This window comes from Pongo pygmaeus, chromosome 3 (assembly GCF_028885625.2).
Source record: "Pongo pygmaeus isolate AG05252 chromosome 3, NHGRI_mPonPyg2-v2.0_pri, whole genome shotgun sequence".
NCBI lineage: Eukaryota > Metazoa > Chordata > Mammalia > Primates > Hominidae > Pongo > Pongo pygmaeus.
In genome coordinates, this window is record NC_072376.2 from 56,057,629 (window position 1) to 56,069,867 (window position 12,239).

The 12,239-nt window shown below is 36.1% G+C and overlaps 1 protein-coding gene across 23 annotated transcripts in view; it reads right to left on the reverse strand.

The window, feature by feature from the left end:
- ADGRL3 (adhesion G protein-coupled receptor L3) overlaps nucleotides 1–12,239 on the reverse strand; it is an 849,533-nt gene that overhangs the window by 789,693 nt on the left and 47,601 nt on the right. For 15 of the 23 annotated variants that reach the window (XM_063663659.1, XM_063663662.1, XM_063663658.1 and 12 more), the window contains exons 2-3: nucleotides 6,609–6,685; nucleotides 4,303–4,351 (exon numbers count right to left, since the gene is read on the reverse strand). The exons of 7 other annotated variants lie outside the window; for them this stretch is intronic. The gene's annotated coding sequence lies outside the window, so the exon portion shown is untranslated. The remainder of the gene's footprint in view (nucleotides 1–4,302; nucleotides 4,352–6,608; nucleotides 6,686–12,239) is intronic. One more of the 23 variants, XM_063663648.1, reaches the window with a different exon arrangement.

Sequence of the window (12,239 nt, forward strand, 5' to 3'; positions counted from 1 at the left end):
ACCAATGAAATTTGAATTTCCTTGATTGCAAGAACCACTTTAATGTTTTGGGGGGAATCCCTGAAGCCTCTAGTAGTGTTAGATTCAAGTACTCATTCAAATGCTTCCTAAATTGAATCATAAAGTAATGATTTTTGAAATTGTGGAAAAGAGAAAATCTAATATGTCACAGGCCTGTATCTTGGTAACCTATTTGAGTCTGCACTGATTTGCCTCATGTTATATTAGAATGTCCAAGATTTCCAATGAAAGTGAATAGTTGAGAATATAAATATGTTCAAAGGGGAAAAAAAGGTAACAGAAAAAAAGATGTAAAAAGTAAACACTCCTGCTTTCCTCCTTTCTCACACCTCATTGGTGAGGAGGACATTTCCTAGTGATTTCAGCGGCTAGCATATGGACATGCTGTTCAGGAAGGCTTCATGCAACATAAACACTACGAGGATAAAAGTGAAAACCCTAGGCTGTGGGAACAATTGCTTTGTTGAGTTTGCTTAGAATTAGGAAGAAGCCTGACCAATACTGAGCAGTAATGATGCTCTATTAAATTGTTATTTATTTATTTATTTATTTATTTATTTATTTATTTATTTTGAGACGGAGTCTGGCTCTGTCGCCCAGGCTGGAGTGCAGTGGCGCGATCTCGGATCACTGCAAACTCCGCCTCCCGGGTTCACGCCATTCTCCTGCCTCAGCCTCCCGAGTAGCTGGGACTACAGGCGCCCGCCACCACTCCTGGCTAATTTTTTACATTTTTACTAGAGACGGGGTTTCACTGTGTTAGCCAGGATGGTCTTGATCTCCTGACCTCGTGATCCGCCACCTCGGCCTCCGAAAGTGCTGGGATTACAGGCGTTAGCCACCACACCCGGCCCATTTTTATTTCTTAAATGTTAGATATGGTGACAATGGGAAGATGCTAGTGAATGATTTTATTGGCATATATCATGAATTCGTTTTGAGATAAGTTCAATTGATGGGGAAGTGTGCCTGGAGTGATAGAGCTAATGAGGCAAATTTGGGAATGCTTTAAAATTTTGGAAAGATAAAGGAAAGGCCAAATTAGTATCTTCTTATTTTGATATGCGATTTAAGGAAGCAAAGTAAATAAGGATAATTTTTATTGCACTAGCAATGTTCAATATTATCCACTTATACTTCCTAGAAGTAGGTTATTTTGTTTATTTTTGGGATATATATGAGTGAAGTGATTATTGGTGAGGTAGCTAACTTATCTATTGTTCATAGACTCCCTGATGTTATAGTTCTAGGGGCTACAAAGAAGAAGAAAGAATAGTACACTGGGTGTACTCTCCCACTGGTTAGACAACACCTTAGAAGTGTCAATAATAATTCACTGATTTCATTGTACATAATGTATACACTGACTATATAAACATTGATTTCAATATCACTGAGCACTTCCTATGTGTCTAAAACAGACCTAAGCACCTAGGCATTATGTCATCTAGTTCTCACAACAATCAGGAGGCAGATGTTATTTGCAGTGCCCTTCTACAAAGGAAAGAATCAGGCAGGCAACATTTCCAAGGTCACTCATCCCAGAGGAGCAGAACAAAAACTTGAGTCCAGGACTCCTAGCCCTAAGGCTTCACGAACCACATTGCAATGATGCAACATAAACCACATGCTTATGAATTCCAGGGGATCCTGGTGGGTACTAAATATAACAAGAGCTGTATGTAGAGAGAGGATTCTAATACAGAAGGAAAGTAACCATCAGCACCAAAACCATGGTGACTTCTGGGGCAAAGTGTCTCCTCAATTGGGGATTCTTTGCTGTTTTAAGAAAGAGGCCTGTATTACTGGAACCCCAACTACAGTTTATCAAGGGACCTGGTCCACAAGTCCATTCAGAGCTAGCAAGCAAGATCTCTTGTGATAATCAGTATTTAGTCTAGGGGGGATACGTCCTCGCACTAAGGTTTAAAAAATATTAGTCCTGGGGGAAGATGGGGGCTGGTAGTAGCCAAAGGAAGACAGACCTTGGGGATTTCTAACCTGTATGTACTCACACACCACTTCTGACTCTCAGAGAAAAATCAGGCAGCTGGGGCCACACACACATTTTCCCCAAAACTGCTGTGCCTCCTTCCTAAAGCATGGGGTGCGCGCGTGTGCACATGCACAGACACACACACACACACCTCTAATTCAATTAAGCGAAATAAATCGAAAAATGGTATGAAGTGAAATAATCTTTAATAAGTTTGTATAAACTGACTACAGATGATCACTGATACCATATTAACATTAATTATCATATCTTATTTGATTTTTACTTTTGACTGTTACTTATCATATCTACCAAAATACATCCATATTGGGTTTTGGGGGGAGTTGAATTTTAATATTTATCTTTGTCTTTAAAAACTGCACTAATAAAATACACTTAATGTCTTCCTGAGCTACCTATTTAGTATGTCTAATACTATGTTCAAAGAACCCTAATCTTCTTAAATACACATCTTGTCTGTGGACTTAAACAAACAGGTTCACTGGCCCACACAACATATACTTGCTACCAAAGGATTATTGTGGTTTTAAGAATAATAATCAACAGAACTAATTAGAAACCATAAATAAATATTATGTTAAAGCTATTGTTTTGAATAATTGTCTTCTTTCTTCTCTCCACAACTTGGAAGCAAATGGAATTTTTTATTTCTTTCAACAGGGTTAAAAATTGAAACAAGATCAGTTTCTTGACATTTTGATCTATCACAGACTACAGTGATATTATTCATAGGAGGGCAAATGTGTCAGTGATAGACTTGGGAATATGGATTTAATAGAAATACCACATTTTGATCCTGAGGAATTCAAAATATTGGAAGGTGAAATAAAATCATGGAAAATATTTTACAATGAAACTGCCTCTAAGAACTATGGGCAAGATTTGTCATTGGCTTTGCGGAATGTACACTAAGATTTTTCAGCATACTTTTGTGTTTGGCTGGGAAATATTGTATTATAATTTTCATGTTTCAATTCATGCTAAAATTTGATTTTATGCGTGTGTGTTAAGTATGTGCATAAAAGACCTCAAGTATAAGAAATAAGAAAGATAATCAAAAAAACTGTTAGCATTTTTGTAGGAAATATTAAATTTAGTTTTTCAAAGGCACAGATTCTTTTTCCACTAATAAAAGTAGGATATGAGACTACAGTTAGTGAAATGCACTGCAAATTTAACCACATTTTTAAAATGTGATTTCAACCTGGATGTCTGCAATCATCCTTAGAGTTTATAAACTCAGTTTATTTCCAGATTATACTTGACAGAAGGTAAAAATTAACATAAAGCGAATCATTGGTAAAGCAAAAGTAAAAATGCGCTTTCTGTGTTTGATTTGGTATTCATTCACTCACAATACTTCTTCACATAAAATAAACAAACAAACAACAGATGCTAATCTCTGAAAATTTATCTTGAAGGATTTAAATGATGTTCTTGAAAATGTCAAGTCCTTTTACTGGCTCATATTGAGAAAAAAATGGATAATTATTGTATTATTGTTACTAGTTCAGAAAAAACTCACAGTTTTCATAAATTCTAGTCAGCTTTGCAGAAAGATAACTTCTGATGTGTTTTAAAATTCCTAATTATCCAACAAATGCTGCTACAGTTTAAATCAATACCCAAATACACACATAACAAGGAAAGAAGAGGCACACATTTTGAGATTAATGGTGTAAAAAGTAAAGGATAAGGAAAAAAATGATTAAAAAACAGCTAAATAACCAATTGTTATGTTGTCTCAGAATTTTCTGTCAAGAGAATGGCCACCTGATTGAAAAGAACAGAAGAAAAACTTACCAGAAAGACAAGTGAGGTTAATGCTTAAAAAATGTGTTTTGAGAAACGAGAACTTTTTTATTCACTGAAAAAGTGTTTCAGTCCCCTGGACCCTTTGACTAAGGGCCATATTTTTTGAAAGGACATGCAAAGTAGATCCAACAACTGCAGCAATCTTTGAAGGAACTTAAAAGGTTGGGGAGGGGCCAGAAGACTGCAGGCTGACGCAGACACATGCATATTCACTTTGCAAAAGAGGAGAACAGTAAATTCTTCAAAATATCGACAGAGGAGCTTTACACTATTCTTACAAAAGCTTCTATAACAACTTACTAGGGATTGATTTGTATGGTGCTAAGAAACAATTTATTGGACCCTGCCTACACTAACCGTGAGCTATTTCAAATGAAATAATGAGAGGCAGACAGGATAGTGGTTAAGAATGAGATTTCTATGTTAAACTTCCAAGACTAATTTCCTACCTGTGCGATGTGGCCAAGTAATTTCCACTCCTGTACGTTGGTTTCCCCTCTGTAAAATAATAATAATGGAACTTCATAACATTGATGTGAAATATAAATGCATTTAATAGATCTTCATGACAACGTAAGAATAATTACATGTCTCCTTCTGAGTAAATAATCAAAAATAGTATATCTAACTATAAATTCTATTCTTTCAGAACATATCAGACACGTATAGCTTCGCAATGTGGAAGATAATGTCCAACTGGTTTTAACAAGGCAATTGCCAAGTTCACTCATGACGGTCTTCTCCATACAGCGGAGAAGAAAAAAAAATTACAGAAACAAAATCAAGCCAATGTTTACTAAGAGGAATCTCAAAACTATTTCATAAGAAGACCAAATGAATCATTTCAAAAACTCTAGCACATCAGTCTGAATATACTATAACTTCTGGCCATAAGATTTGCTTCAGACAGCAGCTCTTGAGAACTTTCTGCCTTAAAAATTTCACTGAAGTGAGCAAGTCTGTGTTCAAGAACAACGGGATATCAACCAACCCTGAGTGTCAGCAACAAATGAGTTTAGCAGTCAGGAGATGTCATTCTAATGTCAGCCATAGCAACAGCTTTTAATCTAATATATGTTCATGATATTTATGCTGCAATTTGAGTTAGTTTGTGTACATTATCCATCTTATTCTTTCAGTGATGTAAAAAGTACAAGAATGTCATATTATGAAATGACTCTACTTGAAAAAAAATTAAGACATAAGAATGAAGGAAGCCATTGGTGCTGTGGTGTGCACTGGGTCAACAGCAGGGATGGTACTGAAAGATAAAAAATAAACGGGAAAAAATGTAAAAGGTTCTGAGGTGATCCACAAGGAAGAAAAATGACTGATAAAACTAAGTTTTGAGTGTGCACATGACCAGAGAATCAGCATCCATCCTGGATGCCTGTCAACCTGATGTTAATTTAGGAGACAAAAATTTGTCCGGGAACGTAATAAGCATAGTAATAACTACTGAGGATCTTTTGTCAAAATCCATGGATAATTATAGTCTCCAGGCATGTTCACACTTGTACAACCGTGCAGTGAGGGAGTAAGTAAGTGGAAATCCCCAAGAGGAGGGATCTATAAGGGTAAATGATTCACAACAGAATATCTAGCAGCATGAAGTTGAAGAGTATGCCTGGTTTTCAGGTAGAAGTTAAAGAATGAAGAGACCTGGTCATGCACAGTCATGTCATTCTTATTTATTTATCTTTTTAACATTCAAGATTTTAAAATAATTTCAAACAGCACTAAGAAGGTAGAAACTTTCATAACAAAAATCTGGACTAATAGTTTCTTAAAAAATAATGTGAGGTTCTGGCAACATTTACACACTATATCCCTAACTCATTAATGATACCTACCTAACCCATGAGGCTTCTGAGTTTACAATCCCCATTTTACAACTTCTAAAAAAATGACTCACAATTCTAGAAGATGGAAGTGAATTGGGGACTATACGGTGAATGCTTTTTCACCTTGACTTAACCCAAAGATGCTGAATGTAAATGAACTCCTCTAACTGAAAAAGAAATAATGCATAATGAGTTTGAGCAGTGGTTAATATGAAAAGAGCCCAAATTAGCAAGCTTTCTTTTTCTCAACTACTGATTATTGATAATGTGACTTGACTGCTTGTACAGTATTTTGATAAAGATGTTTACACTCAGAATTAAGCAAAGGCCAAAAATCATACAGGTGGAGGCTTAATTTGGGAAAAAATAATCGTGGTTCACAGAATCATAGGGATTTAGAGCTGCAAGAACATTTGGAGATCATCTGGTGCAACTCTCACAGAGATAACAATTTACTAACTTATATGCAAAATTTCAAAGACTTTGAAGCTCACTTTCATTATAAAGTACAAAGTAATTCTAGAAATAAGTTTGTAATACAAATGGTATTGATTGGAAAGGCTATAAATATACTTAATCCTATATATATATATATATATATATATATATATATACGTGTATGTGTGTGTGTGTGTGTGTGTGTGTGTGGAACTGAACATACAAACGAAGTTGTGCACATATTACAAAATAGGCCCATGTCAGCTCTCTAGGCTCTCACCCCGTGACACAGTCACTATGCTTTAATGAATACCCAAGGGGATCCTGCAACACAATATATTCCCTGGCCTGTTTGGAAATCAGACAACAGTTCCTCTTGGTGTAAGTCTTCAGTACAAAGACTTTCCTCTTTTTTTCCCCAACAAATGAGACCCCGTGTTTGTCAATGGAGTAAGAGAATACTGGTCACCTACCTCCAATAAGTACACTGAGTCAACAGCCTAGAGGTTTGAGACAGTCAAGGGGTCTGGTAACGAATGTCCTACTCATTCTGCAATATAAAAGTAAATTACCAAATAATAAATGCTGAATCTTTGGAATTTGGAATAGTCAGCTTTATATTTTTTTAAAAAGAAAATCTTGTGCATGAGTCAGAATCATTAACATAACTTTGCTGTGTTTGCAAATTTCTGGCAGGTTAATTTTTGATAGCTGGGGAAGAGCAAAGCTTCCAACCAATTTTCTAAATCATCTTTAGGCAAACATCCAGGCGCAATCACCTGTAGACGGCTGCCTAAAGGCCCAGGTATGTTTTCAGAAAGCAGCCAGATTCTTGAATGATTTACAAAGTTAACCATTAGAGCTACTCATATAACTGGCTTAGACTGAAAATAAGTAACCAAAAATACATGCATGACACACCTTAACCTCAGTGTCTTCACCTCACTCGGAGGACAGAAAAGCATCCAGAAAAGGCAAGTTTACCTGGCTTTTCAAATCATTTTCAGACATGAGCCTATGTAAGGTATTCCTACTCTGAGGTCACTAAAAATAAAAATTAAATAGCAGACATGACGAGCAGAAGACAGTATGGTCATTTAGATGTAAATATATTTCCTTTTTGATTTTAAAGTTTAGAATAGTATCATTAACTACTGAGTGCCAAAATGTCACATTTTGAATCAAGCTACCAGGACTAAAAAAAAAAAAAAGTTCATCTAATTTGAGACAAATGAAATCAGAAACGATCTAAAATACAGTGATCTGACAAAGCGAGCTATTAGCTTAATTTGATATTATTGTGCTGTCACTTCCAAACAAATAACAGGGATCAATTTATAAAGTTAATGAGACATTTACAACTGAAACACAATTATAACTACAGCCCCTAGAACAAAGTTTTACAAATGTTCATTCACTGTCATTCAAAAATTTGAATCACTTATTTGTAATGAATTCTAACTTTAAAACATTTATCAAACTCACATTTTTTCAAATCTTTTGACAAAATAGTGTAATGATGATGTTAATGATACAATATTAGTAAATAACATACTGAGTTAAGAATAATTTACCTCCTGTAGTTCCTTATAGCTTTTAAAAGGGGCTTACAGGTATGTTTTTTATTTAATTTAATGTACACATAATGAATTTATATCCATGATACTGATCTAGACATTTTTAAAATAGGCAATTTAGTCCTCATAAGAATCGTAGGGGCTGGGCGCGGTGGCTCATGCCTGTAATCCCAACACTTTGGGAGGCTGAGGTGGGTGGATCACCTGAGGTCAGGAGTTCAAGACCAGCCTGGCCAACATGGCGAAACATTTCTCTACTAAAAATACAAAAATTATCTGGGCATGGTGGCAGGTGCCTGTAATCCCAGCCACTCGGGAGGCTAAGGCAGAAGAGTAGCCTGAACCTGGGAGGCGTAGGTTGCAGTGAGCCGAGATCAGGCCATTGCACTCCAGCCTGGGCAACAAGAGTGAAACTCCATCTCTAAAAAAAAAAAAAAAAAAAAAAAAAAATCTTAGGATAAGAAACTTCTGCAAGAAAAATAAAGTATCACTGCTTGAGGATCACAATGACTTTTAAACTGAAAGAAAAAAAAATCCTAGAGTTGAGAGTGTGAAGATCCAAGATTAATAAGATGAAAATCTAGGATTAAATTTACAGTGGTTTTAGGCCTCTGATGGAAACCTGAAACTGCTTGCCCATAGTAGGTGACATGTTACAGTTACATTACTTTCTTAAGAATAATTTATAGAAAAACTGTTTTCAAAGTTAATCATGTTTACTCCTTGTCATCTCATTGGTGATAACCACAAGTTGCTCGACACTGTACCAAGAAGACTTAAACGTCGGTGTCTTTTCACCTTGAATCTGGGAGGGCCTGTGAATTCTTCAACTAATAGAATGTGGCAAAAGTGATGCTATGGGACATCTGACATCTGAAGTGAGGTCATCAAATGCCATGCAGCTTCCTCTTTGTTACCTGATACAACTGCTCTCCGAGCGTTCCCTTTCCAAACACAGCTGTCATACTGGGAGAAGTCCAGGTCACATGGGGAGGCCATGTGTAGGTTCTCTAGTCAATAGTCTAGCTAGGCACAGCCTTTGGTCAGCACAGCCCAGAAACCAGGCATGTAGGTGAAAGAGCCTCCGGATGATTCCAGGCCCCAGACCTCTGAGGCCCATTCTGCCTTTGGAATCTTCCCCACTGAAGCCCCAGGCATGACGGAGCAGAGACAAGCCCTCACCTTCACTGCCCTGTCCAAATTCTGCCCACATAATTTGTGAGCGTAATAAAACAGTAGTTGTTTTATGCCATTAGATTTGGGAAGTTTTTTATACAGCAACATACAAATGGACTATCACTCTAGTTAAATTATCTAATTTTCTAAGTTCATTTCCATAATAGAAACAGCAGTAATAAAACAATTTTAATGATCTCTTGCTCCAGATATACTGTTAAGGCTTCATATTTATGATTTTATTATAACACTCCCATTTAACCTATAAAAAGAGTATTATAAATATTCCCATTTTACAGACGAGGAAACTAAGTCTTTAGGCATTTAAGTGACCTTACCAACAGCACAGAAGTAACAAATATCAGAACCAGTATTTACCTGGAGTTATTTGTAACTTCTCAGCTGTCAGTAACACACAGCTCATTTGAGAGAAAAAAATATGCAGTTCTTACATAAGCATGCACGTCAAAAATGTACTAATGTAAGTATCACTAAACGATTTCACTTTCAGGAAAATTTACTTGAAGTGGTTCAAATCTGAATAATTGGCAATTCTTAGAATTCAAGAGAGAAAAACAAAGAAGTCAGTATCTTAGGCAACAAAAATCAATGGTATAGATTATAAGAGCTCCTTCAAGGCCATCAGATCAGGCCCTCACTATCCAGGCTACATATAAAAGGCACCAAACATCACAAGAACCTGTGTGTGACTTAAAATATGTGAGGAAAATGGAATTCCTAGAATCATGTTATTTAAGAAGTAAGAAGAACCCCAAAGATCAGCCAATCCAACTCCTCCTTTAACAAGAAAACAGTCCTGTAACCCACTTGAGGCTGCCTTGGTTCCTCACTGCCATTGAATGCTCTGTTCTAAAGAGCTTGTCGCTTCCTCAGGTAGATTGATAGCTTCAGGGAAATCCATAGTCCCCAAAATTTCAGAAGGATAGATTTATCAACCCTGTGGCGAATCCTTTTCCACTTCAAAGAGTGACTGATCCTCAATTCTTAGTTATATAGGGCATAAAGACAGAATATACTTACATCCCAACACTGAGTAAGACATTATAGAAGGGAGACAATGCAAGGAGACACCAATTGCAAAACAAAGCACATATTAGTCCCGAAAGTGAAATAATTCACAAGTTAATGGGGATCATCATAAGAGTCCATAAAGCCTTGAGACTTCCCGCTGCTTTAATGTTACAGTAATGGTAAGGGAAATGAGAATTAGAAAGGGAACCATGCTAATGTTTACTATGTTCCAGGCCTAAGAATCATTTACGCGGTATCCCCCTTAATCCTCATAAAACTACCATGAGAAAGCCACTCACTTGCTCATTTTAAAGATGAGGAAATTGAAACTAACAGTGACTGCTAATTGTGCATAGTATCCATTCTCTCCTTTTCAATTTTATTTATGGGGCAATACACTCAGTTAAAAGACTACGTTTCCCAACGTTTTCAGCTAGGTGTGGCCATGTGATTAAATTCAAGCTAATGATACATAAGCATTGTGTGGAATTTCCTAGAAAGCTGCTGATTAGCTGGAAAATGTATTCCTTTTGTCACTCTGTTTGCTTCCTTTGTTTCCTTCATGCAATATGGAATGTAGATGAGGTAGCTGTAGCACCAGAAGCCAACTTTAATGTGAGGTGATCCAGAGAATGAACGCCAGAGTCAAAATGCAGGAGGAGGAGGAGGAGGGTGAGGCAGGAGCTTTGGTCTCTCCAGATCATGAAGACAACATAGAGCCATGCATCACTTACTGCTAAACTTCTTTTTCCAAGACAGAGAAATGTATTTCTGTACTGTCTAGGCCCCTAATATGTAGGGTTTTCTGATAAACGCTGTTGGACACAGTTAATCTTTATGAATGTATTACCTTTACTGAAAGATTTTGCCGAACACAATGTTGAAAGCTCCAAAAAAGAAAAAGAAATCCATTTATTCCTAACAGTCCACTTGACTGTAATTTCTATTTCATCCTGCAAAAAACCTGTACTTCATTTCCAGACTGAATGCATGAATTTAAAGATAGACACGAACGCTCTAATTGTCTAAACTTCATAATTCTGTTTGCATCCTGTTGGAAACAGGAAGGTTAGATGGAGAAGCGAGCTTAGCAAGAAAAGGAAAGCTTACAGAAGAATCAAAATTGCTACAGTTAGTTGACTCAAGCTTTATGCTGTGCACGTAGAATACAAACAACCAAGAAACTCGACCTATTATTTACGTAGTGACAGATAAAGGAAAATGAGGTGTAGCTCGATAAACAAGCTCTCTCCTAAAGCAGATTTAGACACTATTCATTCCCTTCCTTTCAGTCCAGAAGCCTGCTTAGGTGGAACTGTAAAATAAATTCCAGCACTCTGAACATTTCAAGGAGAAATAATTTTCTAAACTGGCTCAGACTCTATTTTTCTTCACTTTGAAATTGATTAGATGTGCTTTTAAAAGAAAACTTGGTGTCTCAAGGAATAAAGAGTATTTTAGACAAATATAAGATAGCTAATTTTAAATCCATTCAAGATTTTGCCTACATGTTCTAGCCATTAACCATTTCATCCCTTTTGTCAGCAACCTACAAATAAGTCATGTCAGATTATACCAAAAGACAGTCAATATTATAATATTAACCTAGTATTTGCCATTTAGCTGAGCTGATTATAAAATAGCAGTGAAATTTGTTCTTTAAAACACCTTAAATAAACAATAAATTGAGGCAGTGAAAAAATCACTGATGAGTTGCTTAGTAAGTAATCAGACTCAATACTTGGAAAGAAATGTTACATAAGCAATAATTTAATTTAACTTTTCAATTTAGGGCATGCTTAGTCATATGTAACTTTCTGAAATGAAGCATTTCAACAACTCACCATGGGTCTGCTTTAGAAGATAATCTGAAAATCTATGAGAATGACCAAAAAAAAATTACTCTACAGCAGCACTTGATCTAACTGCTAAAGAAGCAAAGAAAAGTAAGTGAGAAGGTTTCAATTCAGTGAGTCAACACTGCATTTCACACATAGAGCAGTTCGCCCCTCTAAACCTTTTAAATGAAATTACTACACTCTTCTTGTACGGGGATATCTAGAGTAAATAAAATAGCTCTAAAACATAAATCAAATTAATTTTTCTTTGAATGGTTTTGCATTGCTTCAAAGCATAAATTGGGGATTCATGTGGTTCATTTCTTTGCTATTAACTCTACGAGCAAGGAAACATATCACAGGATAACTTCCTTGGCTACTATAATGTATCGTTCTGGTATCATTCTTGACAATTGCTCCTGATCTATAAATTATAGCTATTATTATTATTATTGATACCTTTGAGTATCATTTTAATACC